The 17,697-nt window shown below is 42.0% G+C and overlaps 1 long non-coding RNA gene across 1 annotated transcript; it reads right to left on the reverse strand.

Annotated features, from left to right (window-relative positions):
* Positions 1-576: 576 nt before the first annotated feature.
* LOC140509718 (uncharacterized) lies at positions 577-17,669 on the reverse strand. Its single transcript, XR_011968893.1, has 3 exons — positions 17,597-17,669; positions 2,892-2,981; positions 577-1,472 (listed from the first exon to the last, which is right to left on the reverse strand). It is a non-coding gene; the product is annotated as an uncharacterized lncRNA (long non-coding RNA).
* Positions 17,670-17,697: the final 28 nt, after the last annotated feature.

Raw genomic sequence — 17,697 nt, forward strand, 5'->3', positions numbered from 1 at the left:
CACACATACATTTCTAAGTCTCAATAGAAAGACCACTGGATTTAGAGCCAGAGGAACTGGGTTCAAGTCCCATTTGTGTTACTCAATACTATATGACCCACAGCAAGTCAGCTCTCCTCTCTAGGATTCATTTTTTCTCAGTTGTAAAGTAATGGAGTGGAACCAGATGGTTCCTGCAGGACTCCTGATTTAGAGTCAAAAGGGACTTCAGCAGTCACCCAGCCCATCTAAAATCTAAAATCCCAGCGATAGAAATGGATATAAGAATCTATGGCCTCCTTTTCTTCACATGGCCTTGGTGGGGAAGATATTTTGCAAATCTTAAAGCATTATAGAAATATGAGTAATCATTATTAGGTTTTGTGAGAGTTTAAGAGAGCATTTGCTAGTCTTTAAAGATAAAATGACACTGCCACCTGACCTTCTCAAGGATCTGGGTGAATGCAGTAATGGTTTTGCCCGTCACTGCTTTCTGAGTAATTTAGTTGGATAGACATTCAGAGTATCAATCAATCATTGCAACAGTGAAAAAGAAATACACCACACATCCTGCCGCAATCATACCAAAAAATGAAGTCAAGATTTCAGGGACTTGTAATTGTTCCAGCACTTTCCCCCAAGATTCCCATAGAATTGTGAGCATAAAAATAGATGTGAACATTGGTGCACTTTAAAAATTAATGAGTCGGCCTGCCATGGGCCCAAGATTGGTATTGTTCAGAGAAAGAAGTTCTCATTCCCTGGTGTTGTTTTGGGCTTGACTGACCTTGTGAACTGAGTTTCTTTTCAGTTGGGTGTATTTTTCCTCACTGCAAATTTCCTTCAATTCATCAGCAGAGGTTCTAGCCACTTTTCTGGAAGTCTGTGACCTTGGCTTGGATAGAGTTTCGTATACACCAATAAGTTCTTGTATCATTGGAGAAATACTTATTTCTTTTTGATGTTTTCTATTTTCAGTGCCATGAGTGAGATGTCATGGAAAGAATACTAAGCTCTGGAATTAGAGGTTGTTCAGTCAATTCAGTCACGTCCGACTCTTTGTGTCCCCTTTTCAGTTTTCTTGGCAAAGATACTGGAGTGGTTTGCCATTTCCTTCTCCAGCTTGGTTCACAGAAAAGGAAACTGAGGCAGACAGAGTCAAGTGACTTGCCCAAGGTCACACAGCTAGTACATCTGAGCCCAGATTTGGATTCATGAAGATGAGTCTTCCTGATTCCAAGCTCAGTGCTCCAACCACTACGGTGCTCCCTAGCTCCCAAGTCAAAAGACTTGCACTAAAATCATGGGTCTTCTGTTCAGTCACTGCGTGACTTTGGGCAAGTCATTCAATGCCAATGTGACCCAACAAGGGGGTTGGAGTAGATGACTTCTAAAGTCTCTTCCAGTTATAAATCTATATACTTCCTCCTTGGCCTCTGTCTTCAGCCTCAAACGACTATGGTCTGCTTTCCTCCAAGAAGGAATGGAATATTCTGTCAAAACCAAAACGAAAATACTTTTTTAAACAAGTGTGTCTTGATTCTCTAAAAAACAAACTTGTAATTCCATTGGTGTGCAGAACTCCTACCTATGCAGAAAAGCACTTGTTGGGTAACATCATCCAAGAGACTTAACCAAAGTCATACCGCTAGTATGTGTCAGAGTTCTATCTTCCTGACTCCAAAGACCTCTCCCTCTATTGGATCTATCATTATATCAGTTTAAAAATGCTACCCTTTGGGACTTGCACCCAAATCATACTAAGGCCACCAAGTTTATGATGGAATTGTAAGATTTAGAGCTAGAAAGGTTCTTAGAGACTCTCTAGGGCAATCCAATCTATTCATTCACAAATTAGGAAACTGAGACTGAGTGAGGTTAATGGATAAAATGCTGGACTTGGAATCAAAAAGACTTGGATCTAAATCTCTTCTCTGACATTTACTAGCTTTGTGACCATGAGCAAGTCACTTAACCTTTTTGAGACTCAATTTTCTCATCTGTAAAATGGTAGTGATAACATCTGTAATACCTCAAAAAGGTTTTGTAAGGCCCAAATGAGATAATGTATGTAGAACCTTCTGCAACTGCTATAAAAATATCAGCTATTATTAACACTATTGTTAAAGTGACTTTCTCAAGTTCACACAGGTAATAAGTAGCAAAGCTAGGATTTCTGTCTCCAAATCCACTGCTCTTCCCACTACTCAATGGAAATGAATTATTTTATTTAATTGATCATTGGAATTTCACCCCCATTGTCTTTGGTTAGGACCAGCTTTGTATGGAGCATGATTGCTGCAAAGAAAAACATTGCCCCAGAGGGCAGCAGCATAGTACAGTGGAAGTAGTCTTCATTCTGGAGTCTGTGGATATGAGTTCAAATCTCATCTCTAATGCTGTTTGATTGTTTCAGTCGTGTCCTTGCTGATGGCAAGGCCCTGGAGTCCTTGGGGGGGGAGGGAGCGGGGAAGTGGGATCACACAGGGTACTAGTTCTAGCTGTGGCCCTCCAGGTGCTCCCAGTGTGGTCTGGGGCAGGAAGACCTATTTTTAAATAGCTATTTAGATAATTATATTAGCGAGAGTGTATTGAAAGTTCAAAGAACTCCATTCTTATTATTTACGGTCATTATTTCCCTATGGAGTGGACATGAGAGAAATAAAAGAAAGAAATCACCCATAGATAGAAGAGCCAGTGGTCAGTGATGATAGAAAGCCAAACTACTCAGCTCCTTTTGTGCCTCATTTTAGTAGCCAAGGAGCATGGTCTTTGGATTACACAGGGCAGAACAAAAATAGCTAATAACTATTAAATCCCCAAATCATTAGGGAAAGAGTAAGAAAGCACCCTGGTTACCTTGGTAAATTCTAGTTATCAGATCCATAGGAACTGTGCCCCAAAGTACTTACAGAACTGGAGACCTGACAGACACGAATCCTGGGCCTTTTGTTACCAATGATCTGTGAAAGACTGTGGCCAACGGGCAAGATGATACAAGACTGGAGAAAGAAAAATGTCCCAGTTTGCAAGATGGAAACACAGCAAACTCTAAACCGGGGAGATAGGCTTCATTTCTTGGCAAAATTCTAGATTGTCCTATTAAAGAGGTCATTGGGGACATCTAGAAAAAAGGAAGTGGCAACTACAACGAGCCAGTCTGACTTGGACAAGAATAGGTCATGCCAGACTAACCTCATTTTTCTCTTGACAGGGTTACTGAACTGCTAAATCAGGGGAACGCAGTGGATGTAGTTTGACTAGGTTATATCTAAGCATTTGACAGTCTTTCCCATTTTTCTTATGGACAAGGTAGAGACATATGGTCTACGTCAGAAGAGTGAGCACAGGGCTACCAATGTAATTGGGAAATATTTCACAAAATAAGTAAAAGTACAGCAAGACATAATTAGCGTAAAGATGCGGTCTTCTAAGTCAATCTGCACCCACAGGGATACTTACGTACATTTAATGGTTGACTTCCTACTCTAGCTTGACCACTGCTCTAGGTAATAGTTTCACTAGTGATGTCACAACTGATTGGTTAGATTCTAAGAGTTGTCAAAAATGGTTTGATGTTCATTCAGAAGGGCATTTCCAGTGAAATGCCCTGGGAATTTGTGCCTGGCCCTGGACTGTTTCACATTTTTATCAAAGTCTTGGACAGAGAGCCTTGGGATCAAATTTGCAGATGACACGAAGCTAGGAAGAGAAATCAGGTTGTTGGATAACCGACCCAGGAGCCCAAGTATCTTGACAGACTAAAACATCAGGCCAAGTCTAAATGAGATGAAATGTGAGTGAGATCTCTGTAAAGCCTTCCGCATGGATTCCAAAAATAAACTCCACAATGGGAAAGGCTGGGCTAGGCAGCAGGTTGTCTGGAAAAGATGTAAAGATTGGGGGGAAGGTAGAACAGCACATGGAAAGAACACTGGTCTGGGAACCAAAGGACTCTTGTGATCTCCCATGAGTCACCACCTTCCCAAGCTTCAGTTTCCTTAAATATAAAATGAGGAAGCTGAAGAAATGGCTTTTGAGGTTCCTTCCAGCTCTATAATTCTGTAACTGAAAACTGCATCTGAATCAAAAGTGAAACACGGCAGACAACAAATCTAATGAACTTTAGGTCACATTGAGAGGCAAACAGTCCAGGGAGCTCAGCATCTAGAGTGCCACCTGTAGAGTCAAGAAGACCTGAGCTCAAATATGACCTCAAACACCAGCTAGGCAACTTCTGTCTGCCTCAGCTTCCTCATCTATAAAATGGGGATAATAATGGTTTACACCTCCCAGAGCTGAAGAACAAAGTGATATGTATAAGACACTTTGCAAACCTACAAGTGCCATGTAAGTACCAGGTATTACTGTTGTTCCCAATACGTTAGCATAAAATAATAATACATTAACAGTTATAGTACTTAATTTATTATTATTACATTTATTTGTATTATATTTATTATTATATCTTATTATTTTTCACTATTAGTAGGGTAGCTAGGTTGTGCAGTTCATAGAGCACCAGGCCTGGAATCAAGAAGACCTGAGTTCAAATCTCTCCTCAGATGATTACTAGCTGGGTGACCCTGGGCAAGTCACTTAACCCTGTTTGCCTCAGTTTCCTCATCTGTAAAATGAGCTAGAGAAGGAAATGGCCAGCCACTCCAGAAAAGTGCCAAGAAAACCCCCAAAGGGGTCACAAAGAGCTGGACACAACGCAGCAACTACAGCAACAATATGGTTGTTACAAGTCCTTCTACACTCTATCCTGGTCACACCACATCTAAAGTATTCAGTCTTGTGTAACACGTTTATAAAAAGACTTCGATACAACCGAAAGAATCTATAGAAGGACAACAAGGGCCTTCAGATCACACTTTATGGGAATCATCTGAAGGAATCGGGGATTGTCTAAACCTGGAGAAGGAGACTGGAGGTTTGGGGGAGAGAAATATTGCTCTCTTCCAGCATTTAAAGACCCATCACACGGAAGAGAATTTGGGATTTGTTGTGCTTGGCCCAGAGGGCAGAACTCCAGTCATTATAATTAGCTTTCCATAAGTTGCATGGTCTCCCCAAGACAGTGACTTGTCACTAATGTTTTTCAAGCAAAGGCTGAACTTGTAAAGCACATTGTGGGGAGGGCTCTGGATCTATATGAGGGCACATTGGCTTAGATGAACAGCAAAGTTCTTACGGATTCCAGGGATTTCCAGCAAGGGTCAATGTCATGTGTTACGCCTGGAGGTAAAAAGTATGAGGAAGCAAATCTGGAAATGTGATGGATGTTTAGGTACATGAATGTAAATCATTAGAAACTGGAAATGCTGAAGAAGACAAATATTAATGCTTTCCTCTCAAGCAGTGTGTGCTCTGCATACCACCTGGTTCTCATTAGAGCTCAGGGAGGTGTGCTGTTTTTTGTAGACAACAGGTAGCAAAGCGGACAGAGCTCTGGACCTGGAATCAGGAAGACCTGACTTCCTATCTGCAAAGCATTTTGTAAACCCTAAGGTGCTATATAAATGCTTCGATTCAGTTGTTTTTTTAGCCATGTCTGACTTTTCATGACCCCATTAGGGCTTTCTTGGCAAAGATACTGGAGCTGTTTGCCATTTCCTTCTCCAGCTCATTTTACAGATGAGAAACTGAGGCAAATAGGGTGAAGTGACTTGCCCAGGGTCACACAGCTAGTAAGTGTCTGAGTCCAGATTTGACCTCCTAAAGATGAGTTTTCCTGATTCCAAGCCCAGTGCTCTATCCACTGAGCCACCTAACAATATTAGCTACCATCATTCTCCTTTGTCTACTATAGGACAGCTCCCTCTCCATTATATCTTCTGCAGCTGCCTAAAAAAATGCAGTTGGATAAAGCTTGCAGTAACTGAAGCTATGCAAGTAGAAAGGGAAGAAAAAACTCCAAAACTAGATTTTCCCCAAATAACTGACCCCTGATATTTGCTAAATGAATCCTCTGGAGAAAACAAGACTTCCACCCACACTGGAGAAAAATGGTGCCAAATCATCTGTGGTCTTCAGTTTAATGAGTTAAATCCTTTCAGATGGAGAACATTCAAAGCAAAAGGGGTATGCGTGAGTCCCCTGGAATGGTTAATAGGCATAACAATACTTCACATGTGAAAGAAAATACATGTCCTTCATCTCTGCCTTTAAAAGACAGAGGAGAAAATATTTGATCCTCAAAACTTTGATTATTGGAAAAAGAAATGCTGCATTTTAAAATTTAAAAAGAAAAGAAACTGTAGGACCTCACAAGCAAGTATTGCACGGGGAAAGTGCTGTAAGGAGCTAGGATGCTAAGGGGCATTAAGAAAACCACAAGCACAGACTCGGAAAGAGGAAAGACTGACATGTCTAGACAGAAGAACATTTACAGAATAGAGAAGAAAGAAGGAGCTTCCCAGGTAAAAAGACTGACAATGGAACAACAGTCATTAAATACGTTTCAAACATTTGGAGCCTTGGAGGAAAAAAATGCTAAAGATAAAACAACGAACACAGCAACACCCTGGGCATTTTTGTAAGTCTGAACAATTCACTCTAAGTGTAACCAAGCTATAACCTTGGAATTCCGATTTGGTTCAGTCATTAAAAGAATTTGTTCCATGAAGTTTGGATTCAAAGGGCCACACTTGAGCACCTAGAGAACCATGTGTGGCCCTGAGGCCACAGATTCCCCACCCCTGGAGGATCATCGATCGGTAACAGATGGTGCCCACTGTACCCTATTTCCTAGATACTGAGGAAGTTGGAGACAACACCCTCTATTCCCTGCATCGCTGATTTCAGTTCCATTACAGATGCTGACATGTAGCTAAATAACTCAGTTGCTACGATGCCCCCTCAAACTTCTGAAGGCTTTCTAAAATTTACATCATTTCAGAGCATCCAAAATCATAAAAACTACAAAATGTTAAAAGTGGAAGGCATCAGAGATAATGTAGTCCTATGCCTTTGCTCCAAAGCCTAGAGAGATGAGGCGCTTAACCCAAGGTCACATAACTAGTACATTGGAACCCAGGGCTCTAGCCTAGAGTTCCCACTAATTGAAGTCAACAAGCATTTATTAAGGGTCCAGCTAGACCCTGAGCTAAGAGGTAAGGACCCAAGGAAAGGTATAAACATTCCCTGCCCTCAAGATAAAAGACTTTGCTGTAGTCCAATGGATGGAGCAACTAAGTGCAAACAAGATATACAGAGGACAAATTTAGATTATCAACTGAGGAAAGGAGCCAGCATTAAGGGACCTCGGGGAAGGCTTCCTGCAGGTGGTGGGATTTTAGCGGGGACTTGGAGAAAACCAGGACAGCTTCTTTCCTAGAATCCACAGAAACATGGAAAAAGAGAATCATGGAATCTCAGAATGAGATGAGAGTTTAGAAGATTTGGACTCAATCCCTGAGCAAGGATCTCCTTCAGGATATCTTCGAGAAGTCATGCATTGACCTGAAGACCTCCAGTAAGGGAAAGCTCCTCCTCTACCCAGTGGCTCATGCCCTTCAACCTTCTCTTACCCTACCTAGATATCTCCAAGACATCCAACCAATTCTTTAAGCACAATTCTTTGAGTTTAGTCATTTTAAACAATTCTGAATCAACCAAATTATACTATCACCCAGCCCACATCTCCTCATTTTGTCCAAAAGGATAGAATGTGTGGCTTTGTCAAATACCTTGTTGAAATACGGGAATCGAATGCCTATATATTAGACTATGAGTTTTTGAAAATGAGGGCTGTTTTTGCCTTTCTTTGTATTCCCAGTATTTTGCACAGTACTCAGCACATAATAGCAACTTAACAAATGCTTGTTGACTTGACTCACTTGCCTTGATGTGTCATTTCTTTCATTTCCCATGAGGTTATATAAAATGTACATCTCCTGCCCACAGAGAGAGGCAGTTTGAGCTCATGGGACTTGGGTTGGAAACCTGGCTCCCCTGTTTGTTACCCATGTGACAATTAGCCATCAGCAAATCACTTATCACCTTTCTGGTCCTCAATTTCCTCCTTTACAAAATAAGGGAATTGTCTCTGTGTTGCCTAGGCAGATACAAATAATTAGACCTTTAGCAACAACATAATGTATTACCAGATGAGTAAGTAGACCTAGAAACAGCATAATGAGGGATAGCTAGGTGGTGCAGTGAATAGAGAACCAGCCCTGGAGTCATAAGGACCTGACCCAAATCTGGCCTTCTACACTAGCTGCGTGATGGACTGACAGAAGGAAGGAAGGAAGGAAGGAAGGAAGGAAGGAAGGAAGGAAGGAAGGAAGGAAGGAAGGAAGGAAGGAAGGAAGGAAGGAAGGAAGGAAGGAAGGAAGAGCATAATGTATTGCTGGGCTTGAAGTCAGAAGTCTTGACTTCAAATCCTGCCTCTATGCTTACCAGCCCTCTTATACTGACCATGGATAAATCAATGAATTCAAACCCTCCACTTGACATTTTTTCATTATGAAATCATAGGTAAGCTTTTGACTTCTCTAAGCCTCATTTTTCTCATCTGTAAAATGGGGGAAAGGCTAGGAATGGTGACCCACATTTCTAGTTGGTGCTCTTGGAGAAGCTGAGGTTGATGGTCTGATTGATTTCAGGAATTCTAAACTACAATAGGACAAAAGCCGACAGGGTGTTCCCACTCAGTCCTGCACCAATAGGGTGAGCCCCCAGGAGCAGAGGGTTACCAAGTTGCCTAAAGAGGAGCTAATGGTCCCAGGTTGGAAAAAATGAAACAGGTTAAAGCTTCCAGGCTTAATCCCAAATTGAGATCAAGTCTGTAAGTGGCTGCTATACTTCTAGGCTGGGCAAGATAGGGAGGAGAAGGAGGAGTAAGGAAAGAGAAAAGACAAGGAGGAAAAGGAGAAGAAGAAGAAGAAGAAGAAGAAGAAGAAGAAGAAGAAGAAGAAGAAGAAGAAATCTGTTCTAAAATGTCACAGGGCTGCTATGAAGATCAAAGGAGATAATGTATGCAAAGTACTTTTTAACCCTTAAATCACTACGTATAAGCCCGTTACCATCATACTTCGACTGTCTTTAAGTGAAGGAAACACGTGCTTTGCTTCTTTCTGTGCTGTTTTTAGGAGAAAAATAATTTTTAAAAGACTTAGATAAAGTAAAAGGTAATTAAATAATTGAATTGTTAAACCACACAAAGACCTCCTAAGTCAATCATTTTACCGGGCTGTGCCTCAGTTTCATGTTCTGTAAAATCAGAGTCCCAATACCTACTAATCCTAGTTCTCCAAAATGAATGTTGAAAGAATCAACAAGCCTCCGTGGGTATGTCTTTTTTTTAAAAAAAAATCCTGGAGAAGCCTTACAGAGAAACACCATTTAAGGAAGGATTTTGTACTGGGCCAAAGGTCAAATTTTTTGTTAAAAGGTCTGTCACATCCCAAGAAACAGCATTTCCTTGTCTGGATGGCTTCTTGACAAGGGTCCCAGACTTGGCATCGGTAAGAAAGAAGAGGCAATGGAAAGGAAAAGAGAATTGTTGCTCTCCTTGGCTGAGATTCAAAAACAAACAATTCTAGAACAGACATTGTCAGGGTTGTAGCTGAGACGGTCCCATGCAGACAAAGAAAGAACTTTACTGTTACTGGTGTATAACCAGGATCTGTAGAGGAAGCAAAAGAAATATAAATGGTGTCCAGGCGTGGCCTTGTGGTCGCCTAAAGAAGCTTTGTCAGGTTCTGGTTGGTGGCTGTGCTGGGGACATACGTAATCTCCAGTGATAGCTCAGTATTTGGCCAACACCAAAGGAGAGATCCAATAGACCCAAAGTACCGGACACAGGGAGAGCTGGACCCCTGGATCAGTCCTTTTAATCAAGGCCTTGCCCTTGATCCGAGCATAGAACAACAAGAGACCTGAGACCTAGAAATGACTTTTTTCTTTGGAATACTTAATTCCTTTTGGTCCTTTTGGCAAACTAGAAGAGAAAGTGAAGGAGGAACACAACTCTTCCTATTTTTAATTGTGGCCCTCTCCCAATTTCCAGGAGATTATCTCCAATTCATCCTGAATATAACTGGCTTGTACAATCCAGAGTTTGCATATTGCTTCCTCATTAGACTCTCCTTGAGAACAGGACTGAGGTGTGTGGGGGGAGAGGGGATGCTTTACCTTCTTTTGCCTCCTCAGAGCTTAGCCATCTTCTCTCTCAATTCTTACCTGGCTTTTAATTACTGAATGGGTGTTGTCCCAGACAAACTGAGACCTTGACTTGAAAAGGCCAAGATCTCCCATTGCATCCGGGGTCATCCTCAGTCATCCTGACCTATGTCTTGCCACTGGACTCCGATGGCTCTGGAGAAGCGAGTGAAGCTGAAGACCTTGCACAGCCCTGCCTCACTTAAATCCAATTCACTTGTAAGTCAAGACATCCCTCTCCCAATGTCACTGGTCCACTTGGAGAACAAAGGACAAGGGGCAGCTAGGTGGCTCCATGAATAGAGCACCAGGCATGGAGTCAGGAGGACTTGAGTTCAAATTCAGCCTCAGACACTTGACAGTTACTAGCTGTGTGACCTTGGGCAAGTCCAAAAGAAAGACAGAGAATGAGTGGATGACAATTTTAGCACGGTGCCTTGCTACATAACAGACAATAAACACTTGGCCAACTTGACATAATTCTTTGGGAGGAGAGACTCAATGGGAACCAAACTCATGTTTTGAGAGATTGTCCTTAGAGTTCTACTCTGGGCAGAGATGTAACAAACCAGCGACAACAAAGCCTAACCCTTTTCTTTAGAGACTAGGCTTCTCAAGGACTCATCTAGTCTATGTGGATCCAGAGTTAAAGGCCTTGGCCAGGGGGTCTTGTTATATATTAAAAATAAATACAAGGTGTCCCAGAAGTCTTAGAAACTTAGCTTGAAACTATTGAGGTCTCAAACTGCACTAAGACTTTGGGGACAAACTATACAAAGTAAGGGACAGCTAAGTGGTGCAAGTGGTGGATGGACCACTGGGCTTGGAATCAGGGAGACTCATTTTCCTGACTTCCCATCTGGCCTCATACACTTACTGGCAGGTCACTTCACCCTGTTGCCTCAGTTTCCTCATCTGTAAAATTACCTGGAGACGCAAGTGGCAAACCACTCCAGTATCTTTACCAAGAAAACTCCAAGTGGAGCCATGAAGAGTCAAACACCAGTGAAATGAGTGAATGACAGTAAACACAACAAAGTAAATTGGGGGGTTAGGGGAGCACTGATAAGTGAAGGAGGAGAGAGAGACAGTAAAGGTGAGGAAAGAGCAGATCCAATAAGAAAACGGTGTGATGTCTCTCTGCTGAGCAATAGCAGGTCAGTGTCCTGACTGATCAGTGTGCGCTTCTAGCATCTTGATCTCATGGGGCAGAGAGGCTCAGTAACATCCCACGAATCTCACAGCACAGGCCTAATCAAAGTCCTGAGGGTTCAAGGAAGATGAAGAACGATAAAGAGGAAAGGAGCCCTCAGAAGGGGACCCTGATCAGGAGCTAAATTCAAATACCTATAGAGCCTCAGCTCTTTAAAGACCTGCTGTAAATTGGAACTCTGAAGTACCACCTCACACCTATCAGATTGGCTAATAAAACAAAAAAAGGAAAATGATAAGAGAAGATATGAGAAAATTGGAACACTAATACATTGTTGGTAGAGTTGTGAACTGATCTAATCATTCTGAAAAGCAACTTGGAACTATGCCCAAAAGGCTCTAAAACTGCATACCCCTTGATCCAATAACAGCACTGCTAGGTCTGGATCCCGAAGAGATCATAAAAAAGGGAAAAGAACCCACATGTACAAAAGTCTTGATAGCAGCTCTTTTTGTGGTGGCAAAGAAGTGGAAATTAAGGAAATTGATGGATGGCCATCCATTAGGGAATGGCTGGATGAGTTACGGTATATGAATGTGATGGAATACTATTGTGCTGTAAGAAATGATGAGCAGGCAGATTTCAGAAAAACCTAGAAAAATATGAACTGACGTTGAGTGAAGGGAGCAGAACCAGGAGAACATTGTGCACTGTAACAGCCACACTGTGCGCTAACCAGTTCTGATAGACTTCTCTTCTCAACAATGTGATGATCCAAGACAATTCCAAGAAACTCACGTCCAGAAAAAGAACTGAGTCTGAATGCAGATTGCAGCACACTATTTTCTCTTCTTTTGTTGCTTTTTTCTTTCTTGTAGTTTTCCCTTTGGTTTTGATTCTTCTTTCCCAACATGACTAATGTGGAAATACGTTTAATACGGTGTCCATGTAGAGCCTATACCAGATTTCACACCATCTTGGGGAGGAGGAAAAGGAGAGAGAGGGGAAAAACTGGAACTCAAAATCTTATAAAAGTGAATGCTGGAAACTGAAAAGAAATCAACTTATTAAAAAATCAAATCAAATCCTGCTGTTTGATAAGAGCCTCCGGAGCCAGATTCTGTCCCTCAAACTCCGCTCTGCATTTCAGGTACTTATCACTGTTCATAATGTGCTGAAAGAACAAATGATTTTTCCTCTTCTCGGGCTCAGTCTTACCCATAAGTAGAATAGGTGGCGTCCTCTTAGGTCTCTTCCTAGTTCTAAACCTATTATTCTATGGTTTTCCTAGCTAAAAAATATATCACCAAATGGCCAGTGCTTAATGACTAAGATGACAAGGGCGGATTCACTCCTTTGGATGAAAGCATTACGTATTAAAAATGCAAATACATTTGGGAGGTACAACAGCAGCCATTCCAGTCATGGATATTCTAACATAAAGTAAGCACGTTCATTTGAACCAGCATTTAGTTGAGAGGATATTTTATAGAGGGGTAAAAAACAGAGCAGGCAGGGATTGATGGGCATCAGAAGACAGCCTGGGTGCGACGGAGAAAGAACAGGTTTGTGTTCAGAGGTCATGTGTTCTAACTCTGGCTTTCTTACTTATTACCTTTTTAACCTTAGAAAAGTCACTTCATTTGTCTTGGCCCCTGTTTTCTACTATGAAAAAGCAGCAGGTTAAACTGGATCATTTGGGGCTTGGGGTTTTTTTTACATTAATTTTATCTATTTTTAGTGTTCTATAATCACTATCATAAAACTTCGATTTCTTATTTTTCCCCTTGCCTACCCCCTACCACTCCCCTCCCCGAGACGGCATACAATTCTATATAGGATCTACACATACATTCCTACTGAATACATTTTCACTGTAGTCCTACTGTGCAGAAGAACTAAAATGAATGGGAGAAATCATGTAACAAAGCAAAACATTAAATACACACAAAAAAATGATCTGCTCCATTCTGAGACTGAATTCCACAGTTCTTTCTCTGAGTGTGGAAGGCATTTTGCCTGAGAAGACCATTGGGAATTTTTTTTTTTAATGTCCTTGCATTGCTATGAAAATCCAAGTCTACCAGAAAAAAACTCTCCCACACTGTGGTTGTTGCTGTGTGCAAAGTTCTCCTGGTTCTGCTCCTTTCACTCAGCATCAGGTCATATAAGTCCTTCCAGGCCTCTCTGAAGTCTTCCTGTTCATCATTTCTTATAGCACAATAGTATTCCATTACATTCGTATACCATAATTTATTCAGCCATTCCCCAATGGATGAGCATCCCCTTGATTTCCAGTTCTTAGTCACTGCAAAGAGAGCTGCCATAAATATTTTTGTACATGTGGGACCCTTTCCCATTTTTACGATCTCTTAGGGATACAGTCCTAGAAGTGATATTGCTGGATCAAAGGGTATACACATTTTTGTAGCCCTTTGGTCATAGTTCCAAATCACTCTCCAGAATGGTTGGATGAGCTCACAACTCCACCAACCATGAATTAGTGTTCCAACTCTCCCACATCCTCTCCAACATTTATCATTTTCCTGTTCTGTCATGTTTGCCTATCTGATAGGTGTGATGTACCTCAGAGTTGTTTTGATTTGCATCTCTCTAATCAAAAGTGATTTAGAGTATTTTTTCATATGATTATAGATATTTTTAATTTCTTCTTCTGAAAACTGCCTGTTCATATCCTTTGACCATTTATCAATTGGGGAACTAGATCATTTATAAAGACTACTTTGCCCTGTGTGACCTTGGGCAAATTACTTAATCTCTCTGGGCCTCAGTTTCATCAACTGTAAAATGAGGGAGTTGAACTAGATAACCTCTGAATCAGAATTTGAACTCAGGTCTTCCTGACTCCAGTACTGTATCCACTTCACCACCTAGCTACCTTTTATAAACCTGAAAGTCTTATATAAAGCTTAACTATAATTAAGTGGCACAGAGTATAGAACAAATACCAGTCCTAGAATCAGGAAAACTCATCTTCATGAATTCAAATCTGGGCTCAGACATGTTCTAGCTGCGTGACCCTGGGCAAGTTACTTAACCTTGTTTGCCTCAGTTTCCTCATCTGTAAAATGAGCTGGAGAAGGAAATGACAAACCAGTAACTCTGCCAAGAAAATCCCCAATGGGGTCACAGAGAGTCAGCCACGACTGAAACTGGTCAACAAAGGCCTTCCAATGTGCTCCTCTCCTCCTCTTGTTCAGTTACGGCCCCAGATTATGGTTCCTGCCTCAGGCACTGACTGACTAGCTGAACAACAACCATTAATACGACACAAGGCACCCTTAGGACATGCTTCTTTCAGTATTGATTCTTTTTGTCCCCTCCTCCTCTTCCATTCCATAGTCATCTTTTACCTTGATCCTCTCTCTCTAGACTTCTTTTCAATTTTCCTTCTCATCCTTGTGCATCGCTGAGGACTCTTTCCTCTCAGAAAATCATCTCCCTTATCTGTTTCCAATTTAGTACTTAACCCATCCATCGGGACAAATGTCAGTCCACCCGGAGGGTTCTTAAAGGACAGGGTTCCATATTTAGTGTTAGTTTCCTAAAGAAGTTCATGTTTAGGGAAAGTCTTGGTGGTGGTCACACAGGGATGAGGGCCATTTTGTGTCTGTCTGTTTGTGGCAAGTCTGCTGGGCTTGAGCTTCTCCCAGCGGAGCGGTCCTCAGAAAGCAAATGCATCCAACCCTGGGGCGGTACTCCAAAAACTTGTTGTGGTTCACCCTCTGTTCTCAGAGAGGGCTGGTGACATCAGGAGGGTGATGTCGTGATTGCATGTGAATCGGATTTAAGGGAGGCAGAGCTGTGCCAAGTCCCCAGACTCACTTTTTCCTCCAGTCACTGGAGTCCAGCAGCAAGACATAGGTCAGGATGACGGGAAATGGCCCACTCCAAAAAATACATATAAACCAGAAAGATGGGCTAGTCACATGGTAACAGCAAAGAATGACCAATGCAATCACACATGCTCCATGGATAGCTTCACAAAGTCAAGAGAAAGTGATGGCAACCCCCAGAATATTGGTAGGAACTCCTTGTGGGAAACTGAGGACAGGAGCAGAATGTTGTGTTCAATGAATCGAGTCCTAGACTTGGAATGAGGAAAGCCTGAAGTGTCCTGTCTTCTACCCGACTGCCCTCCACATACTCTACAATGCACTGGCACTGGCCTCCTTAGCATTCCTTTCACAAGACACCGCATTCCCCAAGCCTGGAACTCTCCCTGGCCTCATCTCCTCCTCCCAGCAAGTCTTGGCTAAAATCCCATCTTCTGCAAGAAGCATCTCCCAGTTGCCTTCAATGCCAGTGCCTTCCCCTGGGATTATCTCTCATTTATCCTGTATATATCTTGTTTAGACACAGCTGTTTGTGTGAGGTCTTCCCCATTAGAATGGGATTCTCCTGGAAGGTAGAGATTCCTTTTCCCTTCTTTATATCCCCCTCGCTTAGCACATGCCTGGCACATAGTGGGTGCTTAATAGATGCTCATTGACTTGTTGAATTCGACAACAGATGACACTAGGCAAGTCATTTTAATCTCTGTGTCTCAGTTTCCTCATATGTAAAATAAACGGTTTATTCTCAATGGCCTCCAAAGCCCCTTCCAGCTCCAGATCTAAAATCCTAAGGAGACAGACAAGAGTCACAGACAAGAGTCATGGATAGGCATGAATGGGCCTTCATTCATATTTACAAAGCCTGTTCAAAAAAAGAACTAGAAATTACATGGTGGTGGTGCTCAGTCATGTCCGACTGTCTACGACCCCATTCGGGGTTTTCTTGGCAGAGATACTGGAGTTGTTTGCCATTTCCTCCTCCAATTCATTTCACAAATAAGGAAACATAGCCAAACAGGGTCAAGCGTCCCACAGATAGTAAGTGTCTGAGGCTGGATTAGAACTCAGAAACTCCAGGTCCAGGACTTTATCCACTGTGTCGCCTATATGCCCCAACGGCTACCAACCAATATTTATTAAACTGTCGTGTACCTAGCACTATAATGGATACCACGGAGGACACAAAAGATGAAAAAGAGTAGATTTCTCAGAAAACAAGTATTCATTTGGACGAGTGAAGTCAACAGCTTGCTTTGGTAACGCACCACTAGATGGCAGCATCATCTCATGTATTATTTAAGTTGATCACTCAAATTCTTGCTGAGCTCTAATATTCCTAATCACAGTGATGTCCACAGGGAGAGATGCATTGAATCTCAAAGTTGGGTGAGGCAGGAGAGGGACATCTTAGAGGGTAATGAGTCAAACCTTTCCCTGGAGAGAATTTCTTTCTGCTAAAAGAGAGGACTCATGATCTTCCAAGGCAGGCCACTCCACTTTGCACAACTTTAATGATTGAGAAGTTGTTACTGACATTTTGCTGACAAAATGTCTCCACCCATTCCTCCTAGTTCTGCCCACTGGGGTAAATAGAGGAAATCTAATCTCTTTCCCACAGGACAACCATCCAAATATTTGAAGACAGCTAGCCCCTCGCCTCCAAGTCTCCTGTTCAGGTTAAACATACTAGGTAGCGCACAGCAGAGTGTCTAGGTCACTCACCATCTTGTACATCTTTTCTACTGTGGCTCCTTTTGGTAGACTCCCTTCTTAAAACGCAACATCTGGTATATACAAGCAGCCCAGATGTGGTGTCTCTAGGACAAACTATAGTGGGGCCATTCAAGTACCAAAGGGAACCCTGAGGGTCCTCTCCTCATCCTCCTCTTACCGTGGAAGTCAGAAGTTGATCCAATCAAGTCAGCAGGAATTTATAAGGTGCCAATTACGGTTCAGTGTCTGTGTCTTCATGACCCTAATTTGGGGTTTTCTTGGCAAAGATATCAGAGTGTTTGCTCTTTCCTTCTCCAGTTCATTTTACAGATGAGGAGACTGAGGCAAACTGGGTTAAATGACTTGCCCAGGGTCACACAGCTAGTGTATGAGGTCATATTTGAACTCAAGAAGATGATTCTTCCTGACTCCAGGCCCCATACTCTATCTACTGCACCAGCTAGCTGCCCTATAAGGTTCCTACTATGAGCCAGCTATCACTCTAAGAACTGGAAATTCAAAGGCCAAAGTGCAAGTCTGCCTTCAGAGGAGCTTGCAGTCTAGTTCAATGTTTCCTATTTGTAAAAACAGAACTCAATTATATTTTTTTGTGAGCTTCAGTGCTAGCAATGTCTAGTGTTCACTATCAGTGATTCACATCACTTTACATATCAACGTCACTATGTTGATAAAACAATTTCTAACTTAATAACAGACTTACTTAGATCCATTGCCGCTGTTTGTCCTTCGTTCTCAAAGAGGACCATGTTGTCAGGGAGGTGATGCTGTGACCTGCAAATGAATGGGATTTAAGTAAGGGAG

Source organism: Notamacropus eugenii, chromosome 6 (genome assembly GCF_028372415.1).
Source record: "Notamacropus eugenii isolate mMacEug1 chromosome 6, mMacEug1.pri_v2, whole genome shotgun sequence".
NCBI classification, from domain to species: domain Eukaryota; kingdom Metazoa; phylum Chordata; class Mammalia; order Diprotodontia; family Macropodidae; genus Notamacropus; species Notamacropus eugenii.